Below are 23,170 nucleotides of genomic sequence, written 5' to 3' on the forward strand. Positions count from 1 at the left end.
CACCGCACATCAGCCAATCATCTGTCCAGGCTGTATGACGGCCCCGCCCACCCACTCTCTTTATGGCTACAGCTCCATGATTGCATTGTGATGAGTGACGTCCCGATGGACCAATCAGGCAGTCCAAACACATACAGTCTCATCACTAGAGTTAGAAAACGTAGCGGCCATTTTGTTATAGTCTTAAAGTAACAAATATAATAATTAAAGTATTCTAATACGACAGTACTGAAGGGGCGGGGCTACAGTTCATCGCCATTATAGGAACTTTCATCCACACCCATCCTGAGGTAACTTGTTCTGCTATGTACTATTATATAGGGGAGAGGGGACAGTACAGTGATATATGTGGGGGAATAACACAGCTCCCAGCACACACTGATATGTGGTATTATTATATAGGGGAGAGGGGACCGTACAGTGATATATGAGGGGAATAACACAGCTCCCGGCACACACTGATATGTGGTATTATTATATAGGGGAGAGGGGACCGTACAGTGATATATGAGGGGAATAACACAGCCCCCGGCACACACTGATATGTGGTATTACAGGTTGAGTATCCCATATCCAAATATTCCGAAATACGGAATATTCCGAAATACGGACTTTTTTGAGTGAGAGTGAGATAGTGAAATCTTTGTTTTTTGATGGCTCAATGTACATAAACTTTGTTTAATACACAAAGTTATTAAAAATATTGTATAAAATGACCTTCAGGCTGTGTGTATAAGGTGTATATGAAACATAAATGAATTGTGTGAATGTAGACACACTTTGTGTAATACACAAAGTTATAAAAAATATTGGCTAAAATTACCTCCAGGCTGTGTGTATAAGGTGTATATGTAACATAAATGCATTCTGTGCTTAGATTTAGGTCCCATCACCATGATATCTGAAAGGATATGACCTTATTTTCTTAACCCTCGATGTGATGGCCTCTTAGACGTCTGGAGTGTAAACTCTTAGCCACAAGGTACATGCACAACACAAGCAGTAAGAATTCACACTGTTTTATTGAATGTTTAACATTGGTATAAAAAGAGAACACATAAGGGTGTAACTGATAAGTGTAAAAGGGCTCATTGGCTTAGGGGTAGGTGCCTGGGTGGGGTACGTAGGGGTGGTTAATACTTGACATAACATAATTGGATATAGCAGTTGCTAGGCAGATGTTATATACGTTGCATCAGACGGAACTTAACAAAGGATCTTTTAGTAACACACAGAAGTAGAAAAAGCAGGTTTCATCTAGTATAGAGCTGACCTTGGATGCCAGACCCACACAAGCCTGGTATCTGTATGAGAGACAAAGGCATCTAACACAGGGCAGCACGCATCCATTGCAAACACATAAGAGTTCATAAAGCATGTTTTAACCCTTCACTAGGGAAATAGAAATATTCACTTTTACACTGTAACCACCACAAGGAAACTGATCATATAAAAAGTAATATGTACAAAGACAGAAGAGGTAACCCTTCAATCCCCTCTTAGAATCATGATTATTATATGACATGATTCTTGAGTGAGGCTCCTTTCTTGTTTCTCCAGTTCTTGAGATATTGGACATAATCGTCGGGTCCCTTACTATCAGAGGAGGTGACAGGACTGGTGGTTATGTCATAATACATCAGGGCCTTATCAATGCCTTTGGAGGTAAGTTTCTTTCCACAGGGAATTATACAATAAACTATAATGCCTAAAAGAATTAAAGTTATGAGTATAAATATGCTTATTTGCACAAGAGCCTGTTTCCAATTTTCAAACCACCCAAAATATTGGCTCCATGGGTTATCAATACCTGAATTTTTCTTAAGTTCTATGGATAAGGTTTCTAACTTGTTTATGGCTAAAGTAACCTTACCATTGGGACCAGTGTTGTCAGGAATATATGTACAACAGCCTTCCACCTTACTAATGTAAACACATGTACCGCCTTTTTCTGCTAGGATCATGTCAAGGGCCATTCTATTTTGGAATGTCATTTGGGAAGTGGCTTCTAGCTGTTCAGCTGTACCTTTAAGAGCATCTTTGGTATCATTAACAAATCTTTGTTGATTATAATATATATATAATTAATCCAGGCTACGTTTTTATTTACAGTTACTATAGGAAACAATGACTCAAAAACCCGCAGCCACTTCATCTCTAGCTTTGAACTCATTTGGAACACCTCTTGGGACCTCTATAGCATCAATGTATACGTGGGGGTCAAAGCTACCTCCTGGGAGTGCTCTTTTCTTTCGATTAGCAGGAGTATTAGAGGGAGGAGTGGGGTCATCGGTGATCATTAAAAAGGCTGAAAAAAAAACAATTTTCCTGTTCTAGGGGTATATTAAGGGGCACTGTACCTAGGTGGGGCCTAGATTTGCCACAGACATAACAGTTGCTTTTATTGTGTTTGTTAGCACTATACTTCATCCATTCCAACCAAAAATTAATGTCAGAGAAACCAGTTTCAATAGCTAGGGTGTCTTCAAAGGTAGGGTTAGTAATAGCCACCATATCTTTAGAAGTGGCAATATGGGGCTTTAAAGGTTTGTTTTGGGGATATTTGCTATATCTATTTTTTGCAAATGATGGGCCATATTTCCAATCTACTCCTGTATTCCACCCCACAGCTTCCCAGGAATTACAATTAGATCCATAATATCTAATGTCATAGTACCATTCGTCAGTAACACAAATATATACTGTCTCAGACATTCCTGATTTCCTCCTTTGTTGTATATAATATTTGTCATCAGCAATTTTGGGGAACATAAAATAGTCAAGGATATATGTGGCTACGTGTGTGTTAGAGCAATTATACCACAAGGTGGGGATCCATTTGTTTGTGTGATGTCGACTTCACATATTGTGAGGTGAATGAGGGCCAGTAGGGCTATCGAGATAGTCCCCAGGATAAAGATAGGGGACAGGTTCCTCATCTTCTTCTGTTCTTCTTTCTTCGCTAGGTGGGAGGTCAGGGCTGTCTGCCCCGGTTCGTACCTCACTGGAATCACTTGCTTCCCTCTCTAGGTCTGGTCTAGGAACCTTTTTTACTCGGGATGCATGGATCCAGGTAGGACTTTCCTCTGTCAGGACTGCTGTCCGGGTAACTGCTACGACCTCTGTCTCTGGACCATAAAGGGGTGTGTAGGTTCCTGTGGATTCAAAAGGGTTTTTACAAACAACCTCATGTTCAATTTCATTCAGTTTTGTTATCAGGGACCTGACATACTCTTCTCTGATGAGTTCTAGATCTCCTTCCTGTATTACTAGTGGTTTCTTAGCCCAGGGTGTAGGAAAAGGGTCTACCCATTAGTATTTCAAAGGGTGAGTATCCTAGAGTTTTCTGTGGGGTATTCAAGATGCTGGTGTTTAGCTTTATTAGGGTTGTTCCTGAGGCAAGTGATGCATCTGCTAACATACTGGTCCACAAGTGATTTGGCATTAGTAACATAAAAATCATTGGTTAGTAGGAGGAGTGTTGTGGCTTCACCACGGTGACCAACACCACGGCACTGGGCAACGAGCAAAGGGGCACTGGACTGGGGCATACAGGGTTTCCCCTCTTTGCAGATTAATCCTGATTTAGGATTTTTTCTGCAGAATTGGGTAAGTCCAGTCGGAGAGATCAGTATTAGTCGCAGCAGCTTGAAGTTGAGTGAGCAGATGGACGTTGTAAAGGGAGGGACATGCTCTAGTGAGTGCAATGAGTTCTGCAGCTTGCGCGGACTGATAAGGTATTGGCAGGGTTTCCAACACAGTGTCAGGGAGGGTGACAATGGCATAGCCAGCCTGGTATGCATTGTCATTGAGCCTGCTACAGGAGCCGTCAACAAAAACAATGTCTGCGCCTGGTATGGGAACGGGAGACATGTCAAGTCTGGGAGAAGTTTCAGCGTCAATGGAAGCAGCACAGTCATGTAGGTCGGGTGGTTCATCCTCGGGACCTTTCAAGCCTAAAAGGGCATTGAGAATGGGTGCAGGGCCAGAAGAACTAGCAGTGTACTTGATGGTAAGGGTAGGGTTACTCAAAAGGAGTACTTCATATCCACTAAGGCGTTGTGCTGACATGTGCTGTGTGTGCAAGCTTTTAAGTATTGCCAGGACATCATGTGTGGTGTGGAGTACTGTGATGTGGCCTAAAGTGAGGGTAGTGGCCATTTCTGCAACCATTGCACAGGCTGCCAAAGCCCTGAGGCAGGCAGGCATACCTTGCACAGACACTGGCATGACTTTGGGAAAAAAATGCCACGGGGCGCAACTTCCCTCCATGAAACTGTGTGAGCACCCCCGCCATGGTTTTACAATTGTCCCTTGCATATAGATGGAAAGGTAGTACATAATTGGGGAGGCCAAGTGCCGGACTTTTTATCAACATACATTTTAAACTTTCATATGCAGTTAACATTTCTTGTGACCATTGTACAGTTTTAGGTTTGTCCTTCAGTGTGGCTTGTCTCAAAATGTTATCATAATAAGAGCAATCAGATATCCACTGTCTGCAGTAATTTACCATACCCAGGAAGGACAGTAGTTCCCTCTGGGTAGTTGGGGTGACCAGGCCCAATACAGACTGTATGCGTTGTGGACTGACTTTCCTCTCTCCCTGAGTGAGCACAAAACCTAAGTAATCAACATGCTTTTTACACCATTGCATTTTTATTTTGGACACCTTGTGTCCACATTCACAAAGCCAGTTTAGTAATGAAACACCATCCTCTCGGCAGGCCTCCTCAGTTTTACTACAGAGCAGCAGATCATCTGCATACTGTAGCAGGACTGAACCATGGTGAGGTTGCCAGGGCCCCAATGTGGCCTGGAGACAACAGGTGCGTCAATAATCTGCACCAGGTAAGTTGTTTACCCTCAAAAGAAAAGGCAAAAGTAATTGTGTCTGTGAATCTACAGGTATGCTGAAAAAAAAAGGCATTCTTCAAATCAATTACAGAGAACGCAGCATCTGCAGGGATTGCAGAAATGAGTGAGTTTACATCTGGAACAATTGGTGCAATTGGGACAATTAACTGATTGATCGCTCTGAGATCCTGTACAAATCTTATACTACCATCAGCTTTGGCAACAGGGTTCACAGGAGTACAGTATGGTGATACAATATGTCTGAGATACCCTGTTGTAAGAATTGCTGTATCATGGGGAGGAGACCTTCTATCTTTTCTGGTGAGAGGGGATACTGCATAGGTCAGAACACAAAACACTGGTTGTTGCACCGCTGTCCACTAAAAAGGGAATTTTACTTCCATTTATAATAAGTGGCAGCAGAGGTGAATCTTTACTATGACGGGAGAGTTGAATAAAGGCTGGGATACCCTCCTCCGGGCCCCGTCAGTGCGCGGGGTCTTTGGAATCTTTACTGACTGCGGGGTTGGTTCTGTCTGTCAAAGCGTCTGGAGTTCTGATAGTTATGAGTGAGTGGGGAAGTGAGTAAGCTTTCTAAGTTAAGCAAAGGTAAGCTAGCGTCATCTGTCCAGCAGTCCTTAAACCTTTTCCAAAACGCAGTAACAGACTATGAAGGTTTCTGTTTACAAGCTACAGCGACAGGCAAAAAAAAACTTCCTTCATATGTGTATAGCTGCGTCCTTTGCAAGCTTTGCGCAAATAAGATATACAGCCATCGAGGGTAATAGTGGGCTTGGGACAGTGTTTTACTATTATCTAAACTCTGGGTTATTGGTGCTAGGGATAGAGCTAGTGGACGCACCCTCCAGCAGTGGAGCTGGAGGCAATCCCATTTAGTGTGAAAGGGTTACTGCTGCCAAGAGATTTGTGTCTCTGAGCGCAGGATACATTGGAATGCAAGGGGGAGGAGGGAGAGGGTTTTAAAAGATTTACAGTTCTCTGCAGTTTCGCTTCTGTGCTAAACTGACATTTTTTCTTAAATCTCCATATAGAAAGGGCAATCACTGCCTTCCCGTAGGAATGGGTCCTGTCCTGCTTTCTCTGTCCATCCCGCCAAACCATCCACCCATGGGTCAACCAAACAACAATCTGTGGTGGAGTTACGGGCAACATACATCTTGCATGTCTCACCAGGGAGGGGCGGGGGATAAATGACTGTCTTACTCTGACCCCCTCCCATAGTAAATGCAATCTACACCAGCTTTCTACGCAATTTCCACAACAACTTACAACAACTGTCTATGCAATATCACAACAAAAATGCAGTTTACAAAAAAAACCTTCTATGCAATTTCACAACAAAAAATGCAATTTACAAAAACTTTCTATGCATGCATTAGCTAACACCAGTTAATTAGTCATTGACAATATCACAATATTATCTGTACAGTGAGAACATGAAATCTTTTGACGGGTACGCTTACCATTCGTACAAGATGTCAGAAAAATACAGCGTTTTAGACAGGAAGCAGGAAAAGTGTTTGAGTAAAGATATCTGGCAGACGAAAACTTACCAGCCGTCTGAACCAAATATAAGAACTTATCTCACTACAAACATACAAGAATATATAGGCGATCAAATCGGGGTATAATCTACGTTACGTATAGACCCCAGGTCTATGTTTTTTTTAAGTATCCCAGATACTGACGTCTTTGGAGAATTGCGCTTGGACCCCGGGTCCTTTCTCAGACGTATTCTTTAAGTCCCAGACATTAAAGATTCTATGGTATCCCTGATACCTGTTTTATGCTTTTACATAAAACTTCGTAATATTAAGTCCCGGACTTAAATATTACCTTGTCACGTGTTCCCGGAACACTGACACGGATTCAGCTTCAGTGTATGACCGCAATCCTGTATGGCAAAGACAGACAATAAATTCTCTATTTTTACCATTCAGGGACGATCACTGAATCCCGGACGAGCCCCCAGCTGAAAGGATATGACCTTATTTTCTTAACCCTCGATGTGATGGCCTCTTAGACGTCTGGAGTGTAAACTCTTAGCCACAAGGTACATGCACAACACAAGCAGTAAGAATTCACACTGTTTTATTGAATGTTTAACATTGGTATAAAAAGAGAACACATAAGGGTGTAACTGATAAGTGTAAAAGGGCTCATTGGCTTAGGGGTAGGTGCCTGGGTGGGGTACGTAGGGGTGGTTAATACTTGACATAACATAATTGGATATAGCAGTTGCTAGGCAGATGTTATATACGTTGCATCAGACGGAACTTAACAAAGGATCTTTTAGTAACACACAGAAGTAGAAAAAGCAGGTTTCATCTAGTATAGAGCTGACCTTGGATGCCAGACCCACACAAGCCTGGTATCTGTATGAGAGACAAAGGCATCTAACACAGGGCAGCACGCATCCATTGCAAACACATAAGAGTTCATAAAGCATGTTTTAACCCTTCACTAGGGAAATAGAAATATTCACTTTTACACTGTAACCACCACAAGGAAACTGATCATATAAAAAGTAATATGTACAAAGACAGAAGAGGTAACCCTTCAATATCTCATTATAGTATGCAATTATTCCAAAATACGGAAAAATCCCATATCCAAAATACCTCTGGTCCCAAGCATTTTGGATAAGGGAGACTCAACCTGTATTATTATATATGGGAGAAGGGACTGTACAGTGATATATGAGGGGAATAACACAGCCCCCGGCACACACTGATATGTGGTATTATTATATAGGGGAGAGGGGACCGTACAGTGATATATGAGGGGGAATAACACAGCCCCCGGCACACACTGATATGTGGTATTATTATTATATATGGGAGAGGGGACCGTACAGTGGGTGGTCATTCCGAGTCGTTCGCTCGGTAAATTTCATCGCATCGCAGCGATTTTCCGCTTAGTGCGCATGCGCAATGTCCGCACTGCGACTGCGCCAAGTTATTTTGCTATGAAGTTAGGATTTTTACTCACGGCTTTTTCATCGCTCAGGCGATCGTAGTGTGATTGACAGGAAGTGGGTGTTACTGGGCGGAAACAGGCCGTTTTATGGGCGTGTAGGAAAAAACGCTACCGTTTCCGGAAAAAACGCAGGAGTGGCCGGAGAAACGGGGGAGTGTCTGGGCGAACGCTGGGTGTGTTTGTGACGTCAAACCAGGAACGACAAGCACTGAACTGATCGCAGATGCCGAGTAAGTCTGGAGCTACTCTGAAACTGCTAAGAAGTTTGTAATCGCAATATTGCGAATACATCGTTCGCAATTTTAAGATGCTAAGATTCACTCCCAGTAGGCGGCGGCTTAGCGTGAGCAACTCTGCTAAAATCGCTGTGCGAGCGAACAACTCGGAATGACCTCCAGTGATATATGAGGGGAATAACACAGCACCCGGCACACACTGATATGTGGTGTTATTATTATATAGGGGAGAGGGGACCGTACAGTTCTATATGAGGGAATAACACAGCCCCCGGCACACACTGATATGTGGTATTATTATATAGGGGAGAGGGGACCGTACAGTTCTATATGAGGGAATAACACAGCCCCCGGCACACACTGATATGTGGTATTATTATATAGGGGAGAGGGGACCGTACAGTGATATATGAGGGGAATAATACAGCACCCGGCACACACTGGTATGTGGTATTATTATATATGGGAGAGGGGACCGTACAGTGATATATGAGGGGAATAACACAGCTCCCGGCACACACTGATATGTGGTATTATTATATAGGGGAGAGGAGACCGTACAGTGATATATGAGGGGAATAACACAGCTCCCAGCACACACTGATATGTGGTATTATTATATAGGGGAGAGGGGACCGTACAGTGATATATGAGGGGAATAACACAGCCCCCGGCACACACTGATATGTGGTGTTATTATTATATAGGGGAGAGGGGACCATACAGTGTTATATGAGGGGGAATAACACAGCACCCTGCACACACTGATAATAAGAATTTACTCACCGGTAGTTCTATTTCTCGTAGTCCGTAGTGGATGCTGGGGACTCCGTAAGGACCATGGGGAATAGATGGGCTCCGCATGAGACTGGGCACTCTATAGAAAGATTTAGGACTATCTGGTGTGCACTGGCTCCTCCCCCTATGACCCTCCTCCAAGCCTCAGTTAGGAACTGTGCCCGGAAGAGCTGACACAATAAGGAAGGATTTTGAATCCCGGGTAAGACTCATACCAGCCACACCAATCACACCATATAACACGTGATAGGAACCCCAGTTAACAGTATGATAACAATGGAGCCTCTGAATAGATGGCTCACAATAACAACCCGATTTTTGTAACAATAACTATGTACAAGTATTGCAGACAATCCGCACTTGGGATGGGCGCCCAGCATCCACTACGGACTACGAGAAATAGAATTACCGGTGAGTAAATTCTTTTCTCTGACGTCCTAGTGGATGCTGGGACTCCGTCAGGACCATGGGGATTAGCGGCTCCGCAGGAGACAGGGCACAAAAATAAAGCTTTAGGATCAGGTGGTGTGCACTGGCTCCTCCCCCTATGACCCTCCTCCAAGCCTCAGTTAGGTTTCTCTGACGTCCTAGTGGATGCTGGGAACTCCGTAAGGACCATGGGGAATAGCGGCTCCGCAGGAGACTGGGCACATCTAAAGAAAGCTTTAGGATCACCTGGTGTGCACTGGCTCCTCCCCCTATGACCCTCCTCCAAGCCTCAGTTAGATTTCTGTGCCCGACGAGAAGGGTGCACACTAGGGGCTCTCCTGAACTCTTTGTGAAAGTTTTAGTTTAGGTTTATTATTTTCAGTGAGACCTGCTGGCAACAGGCTCACTGCATCGAGGGACTAAGGGGAGAAGAAGCGAACTCACCTGCGTGCAGAGTGGATTGGGCTTCTTAGGCTACTGGACATTAGCTCCAGAGGGACGATCACAGGTTCAGCCTGGATGGGTCACCGGAGCCGCGCCGCCGTCCCCCTTACAGAGCCAGAAGAGCGAAGAGGTCCGGAAAAATCGGCGGCAGAAGACGATCCTGTCTTCAGATAAGGTAGCGCCATTGCTCTCAGCACACTTCACACTCCGGTCACTGAGGGTGCAGGGCGCTGGGGGGGGCAGCGCCCTGAGACGCAATAAATCGATAAAAAAACCTTATATGGCTAAAATAAATGCATCACATATAACTCCTGGGCTATATGGATGCATTTAACCCCTGCCAAAACATACAGAAAAAGGATGATAAGGACGCCGAGAAAGGGGCGGAGCCTATCTCCTCAGCACACTGGCGCCATTTTCCCTCACAGCTCAGTTGGAGGGAAGCTCCCTGGCTCTCCCCTACAGTCACTACACTACAGAAAGGGGTTAAAAAAGAGAGGGGGGCACAAATTAGGCGCAGTATATAACAATACAGCAGCTATAAAGGGAAAAACACTTATATAAGGTTATCCCTGTATATATATAGCGCTCTGGTGTGTGCTGGCAAACTCTCCCTCTGTCTCCCCAAAGGGCTAGTGGGGTCCTGTCCTCTATCAGAGCATTCCCTGTGTGTGTTCTGTGTGTCGGTACGTTGGTGTCGACATGTATGAGGAGAAAAATGATAAGGAGACGGAGTAGAGTGTCTGAAATTGTGTTGTCACCCCCTAGGGGGTCGACACCTGAGTGGATGTACTGTTGAAATTGCGTGACAGTGTCAGCTTTGTATAAAAGACAGTGGTTGACATGAGACAGCCGGCTACTCAGCTTGTGCATGTCCAGACGTCTCATACAGGGGCCCTAAAGCGCCCGTTACCTCAGATACAGACGCCGACAGGGGTACTGACTCCTGTGTCGACGGTGAAGAGACAACCGTGATTTCCAATAGGGCCACACATTGCATGATTGAGGCAATGGAAAAAGTTTACACTTTTCTGATAATATGAATACCACCAAAAAAAGGGGTATTATGTTTGGTGAGGAAAAACTTCCTGTAGTTTTCCTGAATCTGAGAAATAAAATGAGGTGTGTGATGATGCGTGGGTTTCCCCCCCGATAACAATTGATATTTTCTAAAAAGTTATTGGCAGTATACCTTTTCCCGCCAGAGGTTAGGGTGCGTTGGGAAACACCCCCTAGGGTGGATAAAGCGCTCACACGCTTGTAAAAACAAGGGCTCTACCCTCTCCTGAGATGGCCGCCCTTAAGGATCCTGCTGATAGAAAGCAGGAGCGTATCCTAAAATGTATTTACACACATACTGGTGTTATACTGCGACCAGCAATCGCCTCAGCCTGGATGTGCAGTGCTGGGTTGGCGTGGTCGGATTCCCTGACTGGAAATATGATATCCTAGATAAGGACAGTATATTATTGCCTATAGAGCAATTAAAAGATGCATTTCTATATATGCAGGATGCACAGCGGAATATTTGCCGACTGGCATCAAGTATAAGTGCGTTGTCCAATTATTCCAGTAAAGTGGTCAGGTGATGCGGATTCCAAACGGCATTTGGAAGTATTGCCTTAAAAGAGGGGATGTACCCCAGGTCGCCTCTCAAAATAAGACGCCGTATTATCAGGCGCAGTCCTGGTTGGCAAGCGGACAAAAGGGTTCCTCTTTTCTGCTCGTGACAGAGGGAGAGGAAAATGGCTGCAGAGATCAGCCAGTTCCAAGGAACAGAAACCCTTTTCCGCCGCTGCCAAGCCCTCAGTATGACGCTAGGGCTTTACAAATTCAGGCACAGTGGGGTCCCGTTCTCAATGAATTTCAGTGCGCAGTGGGCTCACTCGCAAGTAGACCCCTGGATCCTTCAGATAATATTTCAGGGGTACAAATTGGAATTCGAGACGTATTCCCCTCGCCGTTTCCAAAAGTCTGTTTTACCGACGTCTCCCGCTGACAGGGAGGCAGTTTTGGAAGCCATTCACAAGCTGTATTCCCAGCAGGTGATAATCAAGGTACCCCTCCTGCAACAGGGAACGGGGTATTATTCCACACTATTGTGGTACCGAAGCCAGACGGCTCGGTGAGACCGATTTTAAAATCTAAAATCTAAAATCTTTGAACACTTGCATACAGAGGTTCAAATTCAAAATTGAGTCACTCAGAGCAGTGATTGCAAACCTGGAAGAAGGGGACTACATGATGTCTCGGGACATCAAGGAGGCTTACCTTCATGTCAAAATTTACCCTTCTCACCAAGGGTATTTCAGGTTATGGTACAGAACTGTATCAGTTCGGACGCTGCCGTAGGGATGGTCCACGGCACCCCGGGTCTTTACTGAAGTAATGACCGAAATGATGATATTCCTTCGAAGGAAGGGAATTTTAGTTATCCTTTACTTGGACGATTCCCTGATAAGGGTAAGATCCAGGGAACAGTTGGAGATCGGTGTAGCACTATATCAGGTAGTGTTGCGGCAGCACGATTGGATTTTCAATATTCCAAAAATCGCAGCTGGTTCCGACGACTTGTCTTCTGTTCCTAGGGATGATTCTGGACATAGTCCAGAAAGAAGGTGCTTCTCCCGGAGGAGAAAGCCAGGGAGTTATCCGAGCTAGTCAGGAACCTCCTAAAACCGAACCAAGTCTCAGTGCATCAATGCACAAGGGTTCTGGGTAAAAATGGTGGCTTCCTACGAAGCAATCCCATTCGGCAGATTCCACGAACAGTGGAACCTTCTGGACAAATGGTCCGGGTCGCATCTTCAGATGCTTCAGCGGATAACCCTGTCACCAGGGACAAGGGTATCCCTCCTGTGGTGGTTGCAGAGTGCTCATCTTCTAGAGGGCCGCAGATTCGGCATTCGGGACTGGGTCCTGGTGGCCACGGATGCCAGCCTGCGAGGCTGGGGAGCAGTCACACAGGGAAGGAATTTCCAGGGCTTATGGTCAAGCCTGGAGACATCTCTTCATAAAAACATTCTGGAACTAAGGGCCATTTACAATGCCCTAAGTCAAGCGAAACCCCTGCTTCAGGGTCAGGCGGTATTGATCCAATCGGACAACATCACGTCAGTCGCCCACGTAAACAGACAGGGCGGCACGAGAAGCAGGAGGGCAATGGCAGAAGCTGCAAGGATTTTCGCTGGGCGGAAAATCATGTGATAGCACTGTCAGCAGTGTTCATTCCGGGAGTGGACAACTGGGAAGCAGACTTCCTCAGCAGACACGACCTTCACCCGGGAGAGTGGGGACTTCACCCAGAAGTCTTCCACCTGATTGTAAACCGTTGGGAAAAACAAAAGGTGGACATAATGGCGTCCCGTCTAAACAAAAAACTAGACAGATATTGCGCCAGGTCAAGGGACCCTCAGGCAATAGCGGTGGACGCTCTGGTAACACCGTGGGTGTACCAGTCAGTGTATGGGTTCCCTCCTCTGCCCCTCATACCAAAAGTACTGAGAATCATAAGAAGGAGAGGAGTAAGAACTATACTCGTGGTTCCGGATTGGCCAAGAAGGACTTGGTATCCGGAACTTCAAGAGATGCTCACGGACGAACCGTGGCCTCTACCTCTAAGAAAGGACCTGCTCCAGCAAGGGCCTTGTCTGTTCCAAGACTTACCGCGGCTGCGTTTGACGGCATGGCGGTTGAACGCCGGATCCTGAAGATCCCTACCCTGGTCAAGGCCAGGAAAGACGTAACCGCAAAACATTATCACCGCATTTGGCGAAAATATGTTGCGTGGGGTGAGGCCAAGAAGGCCCCTACAGAGGAATTTCAACTGGGTCGTTTCCTCCATTTCCTGCAAACAGGACTGTCTATGGGCCTAAAATTAGGGTCCATTAAGGTTCAAATTTCGGCCCTGTCGATTTTCTTCCAAAAAGAACTGGCTTCAGTGCCTGAAGTTCAGACATTTGTAAAAGGGGTACTGCATATACAGTCTCCTTTTGTGCCTCCAGTGGCACCTTGGGGATCTCAATGTTGTGTTGAGTTTTCCTAAAGTCACATTGGTTTGAACCACTCACCACTGTGGACTTAAAATATCTCACATGGAAGTGACGAGTTAGCCCTGGTTTCAGCCAGGCGGGTGTCAGAATTGGCGGCTTTATCATATAAAAGCCCTTACTTAATAGTTCATTCTGAAAGGACAGAATTGAGGACTCGTCCTCAAATTTTCTACCTAAGGTGGTTTCTGCATTTCACATGAACCAACCTATTGTGGTACCTGCGGCTACTAAGGACTTGGAGGATTCCAAGTTGCTTGACGTGGTCAGGACCCTGAAAATACATGTTTCCAGGACGGCTGGAGTCAGAAAATCTGACTCGCTGTTTATCCTGTATGCACCCAACAAACTGGGTGCTTCTGCTTCTAAGCAGACGATTGCTCGTTGGATTTGTAGTACAATTCAGCTTGCACATTCTGTGGCAGGCCTGCCACAGCCAAAAATCTTAAAATGCCCACTCCACAAGGAAGGTGGGCTCATCTTGGGCAGCTGCCCGAGGGGTCTCGGCTTTACAACTTTGCCGAGCAGTTACTTGGTCAGGAGCAAATACGTTTGTAAAATTCTACAAATTTGATATCTTGACTGAGGAGGACCTGGAGTTCTCTCATTCGGTGCTGCAGAGTCATCCGCACTCTCCCGCCCGTTTGGGAGCTTTGGTATAATCCCCATGGTCCTTACGGAGTTCCCAGCATCCACTAGGACGTCAGAGAAAATAAGAATTTACTTACCGATAATTCTATTTCTCGTAGTCCGTAGTGGATGCTGGGCGCCCATCCCAAGTGCGGATTGTCTGCAATACTGGTACATAATTATTGTTACCAAAAAATTCGGGTTATTGTTGTAGTGAGCCATCTTTTCTAGAGGCTCCTCTATTATCATGCTGTTAACTGGGTTCAGATCACAAGTTGTACAGTGTGATTGGTGTGGCTGGTATGAGTCTTACCCGGGATTCAAAATCCTTCCTTATTGTGTACGCTCGTCCGGGCACAGTATCCTAACTGAGGCTTGGAGGAGGGTCATAGGGGGAGGAGCCAGTGCACACCAGGTGATCCTAAAGCTTTCTTTAGATGTGCCCAGTCTCCTGCGGAGCCGCTATTCCCCATGGTCCTTACGGAGTTCCCAGCATCCACTACAGACTACGAGAAATAGAATTATCGGTAAGTAAATTCTTATTTTTTGTGCCCGTCCGAGCAGGGTGCAATCTAGGTGGCTCTCCTAAAGAGCTGCTTAGAAAAAGTTTTTAGGTTTTTTATTTTCAGTGAGTCCTGCTGGCAACAGGCTCACTGCATCGAGGGACTTAGGGGAGAGAAGTGAACTCACCTGCGTGCAGGATGGATTGGCTTCTTAGGCTACTGGACACCATTAGCTCCAGAGGGATCGAACACAGGCCCAGCCATGGAGTCCGGTCCCGGAGCCGCGCCGCCGACCCCCCTTGCAGATGCCGAAGATTGAAGAGGTCCAGAAACAGGCGGCAGAAGACTTTTCAGTCTTCATGAGGTAGCACACAGCACTGCAGCTGTGCGCCATTGTTGTCAGCACACTTCACACAGCGGTCACTGAGGGTGCAGGGCGCTGGGGGGGCGCCCTGGGCAGCAATGTATAATACCTTTCTTATGGCTAAAAATACATCACATATAGCCCTTGAGGCTATATGGATGTATTTAACCCCTGCCAGATCTCACAAACTCCGGGAGAAGAGCCCGCCGAAATAGGGGGCGGGGCTTATTCTCCTCAGCACACAGCGCCATTTTCCTGCTCAGCTCCGCTGTGAGGAAGGCTCCCAGGACTCTCCCCTGCACTGCACTACAGAAACAGGGTAAAACAGAGAGGGGGGGCACTTTTTTTGGCGATATTACTATATTTAAGCTGCTATAAGGATACAACACTTATATAGGGTTGTTCCCATATATATTATAGCGCTTGGGTGTGTGCTGGCAAACTCTCCCTCTGTCTCCCCAAAGGGCTAGTGGGGTCCTGTCTTCAATAGAGCATTCCCTGTGTGTCTGCTGTGTGTCGGTACGTGTGTGTCGACATGTATGAGGACGATGTTGGTGTGGAGGCAGAGCAATTGCCGGTAATGGTGATGTTACCCCCCAGGGAGTCGACACCGGAATGGATGGCTTTGTTTATGGAATTACGTGATAATGTCAGCACATTACAAAAATCAGTTGACGACATGAGACGGCCGGCAAACCAGTTAGTACCTGCCCAGGCGTCTCAGACACCGTCAGGGGCTGTAAAACGCCCTTTACCTCAGTCGGTCGACACAGACCCAGACACGGACACTGAATCTAGTGTCGACGGTGAAGAAACAAACGTATTTTCCAGTAGGGCCACACGTTATATGATCACGGCAATGAAGGAGGCTTTACATATCTCTGATACTGCAAGTACCACAAAAAGGGGTATTATGTGGGGTGTGAAAAAACTACCTGTAGTTTTTCCTGAATCAGAGGAATTGAATGATGTATGTGATGAAGCGTGGGTTAACCCAGATAGAAAAGTGCTAATTTCAAAAAAGTTATTGGCATTATACCCTTTCCCGCCAGAGGTTAGGGCGCGCTGGGAAACACCCCCTAGGGTGGATAAGGCGCTCACACGCTTATCAAAACAAGTGGCGTTACCGTCTCCTGATACGGCCGCCCTCAAGGATCCAGCTGATAGGAGGCTGGAAACTACCCTAAAAAGTATATACACACATACTGGTGTTATACTGCGACCAGCCATCGCCTCAGCCTGGATGTGCAGTGCTGGGGTGGTCTGGTCGGATTCCCTGACTGAAAATATTGATACCCTGGATAGGGACAGTATTTTATTGACTTTAGAGCAATTAAAGGATGCTTTTCTTTATATGCGAGATGCTCAGAGGGATATTTGCACTCTGGCATCGAGAGTAAGTGCGATGTCCATATCTGCCAGAAGAAGTTTATGGACGCGACAGTGGTCAGGTGATGCGGATTCCAAACGGCATATGGAAGTATTGCCGTATAAAGGGGAGGAATTATTTGGCGTGGGTCTATCGGATCTGGTGGCCACGGCAACTGCCGGGAAATCCACCTTTTTACCTCAGACCCCCTCCCAACAGAAAAAGACACCGTCTTTTCAGCCGCAGTCCTTTCGGTCCTATAAGAACAAGCGGGCAAAAGGACAGTCATATCTGCCCCGAGGCAGAGGAAAGGGTAAGAGAGGGCAGCAAGCAGCTCCTTCCCAGGAACAGAAGCCCTCCCCGGGTTCTGCAAAGCCCTCAGCATGACGCTGGGGCTTTACAAGCGGACTCAGGAGCGGTGGGGGGTCGACTCAAGAATTTCAGCGTGCAGTGGGCTTGCTCACAGGTGGACCCCTGGATCCTGCAGGTAGTATCTCAGGGTTACAGGTTGGAATTCGAGAAGTCTCCCCCTCGCCGGTTCCTAAAGTCTGCTTTGCCAACGTCTCCCTCAGACAGGGCGACGGTATTGGAAGCCATTCACAAGCTGTTTTCTCAGCAGGTGATAGTCAAGGTACCCCTCCTACAACAGGGAAAGGGGTATTACTCCACGCTATTTGTGGTACCGAAGCCGGACGGCTCGGTAAGACCTATTCTAAATCTGAAATCTTTGAACCTGTACATACAAAAATTCAAGTTCAAGATGGAGTCACTCAGAGCAGTGATAGCGAATCTGGAAGAAGGGGACTTTATGGTGTCCCTGGACATCAAGGATGCTTACCTGCATGTCCCAATTTGTCCTTCACACCAAGGGTACCTCAGGTTCGTGGTGCAAAACTGTCATTATCAGTTTCAGACGCTGCCGTTTGGATTGTCCACGGCACCTCGGGTCTTTACCAAGGTAATGGCCGAGATGATGTTTCTTCTGCGAAGAAAAGGCGTATTAATTATCCCTTACTTGGACGATCTCCTGATAAGGGCAAGGTCCAGAGAACAGCTGGAAGACGTAGTAGCACTAACCCAAGTAGTGCTGCAACAGCACGGGTGGATTCTGAATTTTCCAAAATCTCAATTGAACCCGACGACACGTCTGCTGTTCCTGGGAATGATTCTGGACATGGTTCAGAAAAAGGTGTTTCTTCCGGAGGAGAAAGCCAGGGAGTTATCCGAACTTGTCAGGAACCTCCTAAAACCAGGAAAAGTGTCTGTGCATCAATGCACAAGAGTCCTGGGAAAGATGGTGGCTTCTTACGAAGCGATTCCATTCGGCAGATTCCACGCACGAACTTTTCAGTGGGATCTGCTGGACAAATGGTCCGGATCGCATCTGCAGATGCATCAGCGGATAACCTTATCGCCACGGACAAGGGTGTCTCTTCTGTGGTGGTTGCAGAGTGCTCATCTGTTAGAGGGCCGCAGATTCGGCATACAGGACTGGGTCCTGGTGACCACGGATGCCAGTCTGAGAGGCTGGGGAGCGGTCACACAGGGAAGAAACTTCCAGGGAGTATGGTCAAGCCTGGAGATGTCTCTTCACATAAATATACTGGAGCTAAGAGCGATTTACAATGCTCTAAGCCTGGCAAAACCCCTGCTTCAGGGTCAGCCGGTGTTGATCCAGTCGGACAACATCACGGCAGTCGCCAACGTAAACAGACAGGGCGGCACAAGAAGCAGGAGAGCAATGGCAGAAGCTGCAAGGATTCTTCGCTGGGCGGAAGATCATGTGATAGCACTGTCAGCAGTGTTCATTCCGGGAGTGGACAACTGGGAAGCAGACTTCCTCAGCAGACACGATCTACACCCGGGAGAGTGGGGACTTCATCCAGAAGTCTTCCACATGATTGTGAACCGTTGGGAAAAACCAAAGGTGGATATGATGGCGTCTCGCCTCAACAAAAAACTGTAGGTATTGCGCCAGGTCAAGAGACCCTCAGGCAATAGCTGTGGACGCTCTGGTAACACCGTGGGTGTTCCAGTCAGTGTATGTGTTTCCTCCTCTGCCTCTCATACCAAAAGTACTGAGAATTATACGGCAAAGGGGAGTAAGAAGACGGCATGGCGGTTGAACGCCGAATTCTAAGGGAAAAAGGCATTCCGGAAGAGGTCATTCCTACACTGGTAAAAGCCAGGAAGGAGGTGACTGCACAACATTATCACCGCATTTGGAGAAAATATGTTGCGTGGTGTGAGGCCAGGAAGGCCCCCACGGAGGAATTTCAACTGGGTCGATTCCTACATTTCCTGCAAACAGGATTGTCTATGGGCCTCAAATTGGGGTCCATTAAGGTTCAAATTTCGGCCCTGTCGATTTTCTTCCAGAAAGAATTGGCTTCAGTTCCTGAAGTCCAGACTTTTGTAAAAGGAGTACTACATATACAGCCCCCGGTTGTGCCCCCAGTGGCTCCGTGGGACCTTAATGTAGTTTTGGATTTTCTCAAATCCCATTGGTTTGAGCCACTCAAATCGGTGGATTTGAAATATCTTACGTGGAAAGTAACCATGCTACTGGCCCTGGCTTCAGCCAGGAGAGTATCAGAATTGGCGGCTTTATCGTATAAAAGCCCATATCTGATTTTCCATTCGGACAGGGCAGAACTGCGGACGCGTCCTCAGTTTCTGCCTAAGGTGGTGTCAGCGTTTCACCTGAACCAGCCTATTGTGGTGCCTGCGGCTACTAGCGATTTGGAGGATTCCAAGTTGCTGGACGTTGTCCGGGCATTGAAAATATATATTTCAAGGACGGCTGGAGTCAGAAAATCTGACTCGCTGTTTATACTGTATGCACCCAACAAGCTGGGTGCTCCTGCTTCTAAGCAGACGATTGCTCGTTGGATTTGTAGCACAATTCAACTTGCACATTCTGTGGCAGGCCTGCCACAGCCTAAATCTGTCAAGGCCCATTCCACAAGGAAGGTGGGCTCATCCTGGGCGGCTGCTCGAGGGGTCTCGGCATTACAACTCTGCCGAGCAGCTACGTGGTCGGGGGAGAACACGTTTGTAAAATTCTACAAATTTGATACCCTGGCTAAAGAGGACCTGGAGTTCTCTCATTCGGTGCTGCAGAGTCATCCGCACTCTCCCGCCCGTTTGGGAGCATTGGTATAATCCCCATGGTCCCGACGGAGTCCCAGCATCCACTAGGACGTCAGAGAAAATAAGATTTTACTTACCGATAAATCTATTTCTCGTAGTCCGTAGTGGATGCTGGGCGCCCATCCCAAGTGCGGATTGTCTGCAATACTTGTACATAGTTATTGTTACAAAAAAATCGGGTTGTTATTGTTGTGAGCCGTCTGTTCAGAGGCTCCTACGTTTGTCATACTGTTAACTGGGTTCAGATCACAAGTTGTACGGTGTGATTGGTGTGGCTGGTATGAGTCTTACCCGGGATTCAAAATCCTTCCTTATTGTGTACGCTCCTCCGGGCACAGTATCCTAACTGAGGCTTGGAGGAGGGTCATAGGGGGAGGAGCCAGTGCACACCACCTGATCCTAAAGCTTTATTTTTGTGCCCTGTCTCCTGCGGAGCCGCTAATCCCCATGGTCCTGACGGAGTCCCAGCATCCACTACGGACTACGAGAAATAGATTTATCGGTAAGTAAAATCTTATTTTCTCTATCGTCCTAGTGGATGCTGGGGTTCCTGAAAGGACCATGGGGAATAGCGGCTCCGCAGGAGACAGGGCACAAAAAGTAAAGCTTTAGGATCAGGTGGTGTGCACTGGCTCCTCCCCCTATGACCCTCCTCCAAGCCTCAGTTAGATTTTTGTGCCCGGCCGAGAAGGGTGCAATCTAGGTGGCTCTCCTAAAGAGCTGCTTAGAAAAGTTTAGCTTAGGTTTTTTATTTTACAGTGAGTCCTGCTGGCAACAGGATCACTGCAACGAGGGACTTAGGGGAGAAGAAGTGAACTCACCTGCGTGCAGGATGGATTGGCTTCTTTGGCTACTGGACATTAGCTCCAGAGGGACGATCACAGGTACAGCCTGGATGGTCACCGGAGCCTCGCCGCCGGCCCCCTTGCAGATGCTGAAACAAGAAGAAGGTCCAGAATCGGCGGCATGAAGACTCCTCAGTCTTCTTAAGGTAGCGCACAGCACTGCAGCTGTGCGCCATTTCCTCTCAGCACACTTCACACGGCAGTCACTGAGGGTGCAGGGCGCTGGGAGGGGGGCGCCCTGGGAGGCAATGAAAACCTATTTTTGGCTAAAAATACCTCACATATAGCCTCCGGGGGCTATATGGAGATATTTAACCCCTGCCAGAATCCGTTAAGAGCGGGAGACGAGGCCGCCGAAAAAGGGGCGGGGCCTATCTCCTCAGCACACAGCGCCATTTTCCCTCACAGAAAGGCTGGAGGGAAGGCTCCCAGGCTCTCCCCTGCACTGCACTACAGAAACAGGGTTAAAACAGAGAGGGGGGGCACTAATTTGGCGTTAAAAATATATAAAAAAGATGCTATAAGGGAAAACACTTATATAAGGTTGTCCCTATATAATTATAGCGTTTTTGGTGTGTGCTGGCAAACTCTCCCTCTGTCTCTCCAAAGGGCTAGTAGGTCCTGTCCTCTATCAGAGCATTCCCTGTGTGTGTGCTGTGTGTCGGTACGTGTGTGTCGACATGTATGAGGACGATGTTGGTGAGGAGGCGGAGCAATTGCCTGTAATGGTGATGTCACTCTCTAGGGAGTCGACACCGGAATGGATGGCTTATTTAGGGAATTACGTGATAATGTCAACACGCGGCAAGGTCGGTTGACGACATGAGACGGCCGACAAACAATTAGTACCGGTCCAGACGTCTCAAAAACACCGTCAGGGGTTTTAAAACGCCCGTTTACTTTAGTCGGTCGACACAGACACAGACAGGGACACTGAATCCAGTGTCGACGGTGAATAAACAAACGTATTCCTTATTAGGGCCACACGTTAAGGGCAATGAAGGAGGTGTTACATATTTCTGATACTACAAGTACCACAAAAGAGGGTATTATGTGGGATGTGAAAAAACTACCGTAGTTTTTCCTGAATCAGATAAATTAAATGAAGTGTGTGATGATGCGTGGGTTCCCCCCGATAGAAAATATGGGCGGTATACCCTTTCCCGCCAGAAGTTAGGGCGCGTTGGGAAACACCCCTTAGGGTGGATAAGGCGCTCACACGCTTATCAGAACAAGTGGCGGTACCGTCTATAGATAGGGCCGTCCTCAAGGAGCCAGCTGACAGGAGGCTGGAAAATATCATAAAAAGTATATACACACATACTGGTGTTATACTGCGACCAGCGATCGCCTCAGCCTGGATGTGCAGAGCTGGGGTGGCTTGGTCGGATTCCCTGACTAAAAATATTGATACCCTTGACAGGGACAGTATTTTATTGACTATAGAGCATTTAAAGGATGCATTTCTATATATGCGAGATGCACAAAGGGATATTTGCACTCTGGCATCAAGAGTAAGTGCGATGTCCATATCTGCCAGAAGATGTTTATGGACGACAGTGGTCAGGTGATGCAGATTCCAAACGGCACAAAGGTGTATTGCCGTATAAAGGAAGAGGAGTTATTTGGGGTCGGTCCATCGGACCTGGTGGCCACGGCAACTGCTGGAAAATCCACCGTTTTTACCCTAAGTCACATCTCTGCAGAAAAAGACACCGTCTTTTCAGCTTCAGTCCTTTCGTCCCTATAAGAGTCATATCTGCCCAGGGATAGAGGAAAGGGAAGAAGACTGCAGCAGGCAGCCCATTCCCAGGAACAGAAGCGTTCCACCGCTTCTGACAAGCTCTCAGCATGACGCTGAGACCGTACAGGACCCCTGGATCCTACAAGTAGTATCCCAGGGGTACAGATTGGAATGTCGAGACGTTTCCCCTGCGCAGGCTCCTGAAGTCTGCTTTACCAAGGTCTCCCTCCGACAAGGAGGCAGTATGGGAAACAATTCACGAGCTGTATTCCCAGCAGGTGATAATTAAATTACCCCTCCTACAACAAGAAAAGGGGTATTATTCCACACTATATTGTGGTACTGAAGCCAGAAGGCTAGGTGAGACCTATTCTAAATCTAAAAAAATTTGAACACTTACAAAGGTTCAAATCAAGATGGAGTCACTCAGAGCAGTGATAACGAACCGGGAAGAAGGGGACTATATGGTGTCCCGAGACATCAGGGATGCTTACCTCCATGTCCCAAATTTGCCCTTATCACTAAGGGTACCTCAGGTTCGTGGTACAGAACTGTCACTATCAGTTTCAGACGCTGCCGTTTGGATTGTCCACGGCACCCCGGGTCTTTACCAAGGTAATGGCCGAAATGATGGTTCTTCTTCGAAGAAAAGGCGTCTTAATTATCCCTTACTTGGTCGATCTCCTGATAAGGGCAAAGTCCAGGGAACAGTTGGAGGTCGGAGTAGCACTATCTCGGATACTGTTACA

This window comes from Pseudophryne corroboree, chromosome 3 (genome assembly GCF_028390025.1).
Source record: "Pseudophryne corroboree isolate aPseCor3 chromosome 3, aPseCor3.hap2, whole genome shotgun sequence".
Lineage (NCBI taxonomy): Eukaryota > Metazoa > Chordata > Amphibia > Anura > Myobatrachidae > Pseudophryne > Pseudophryne corroboree.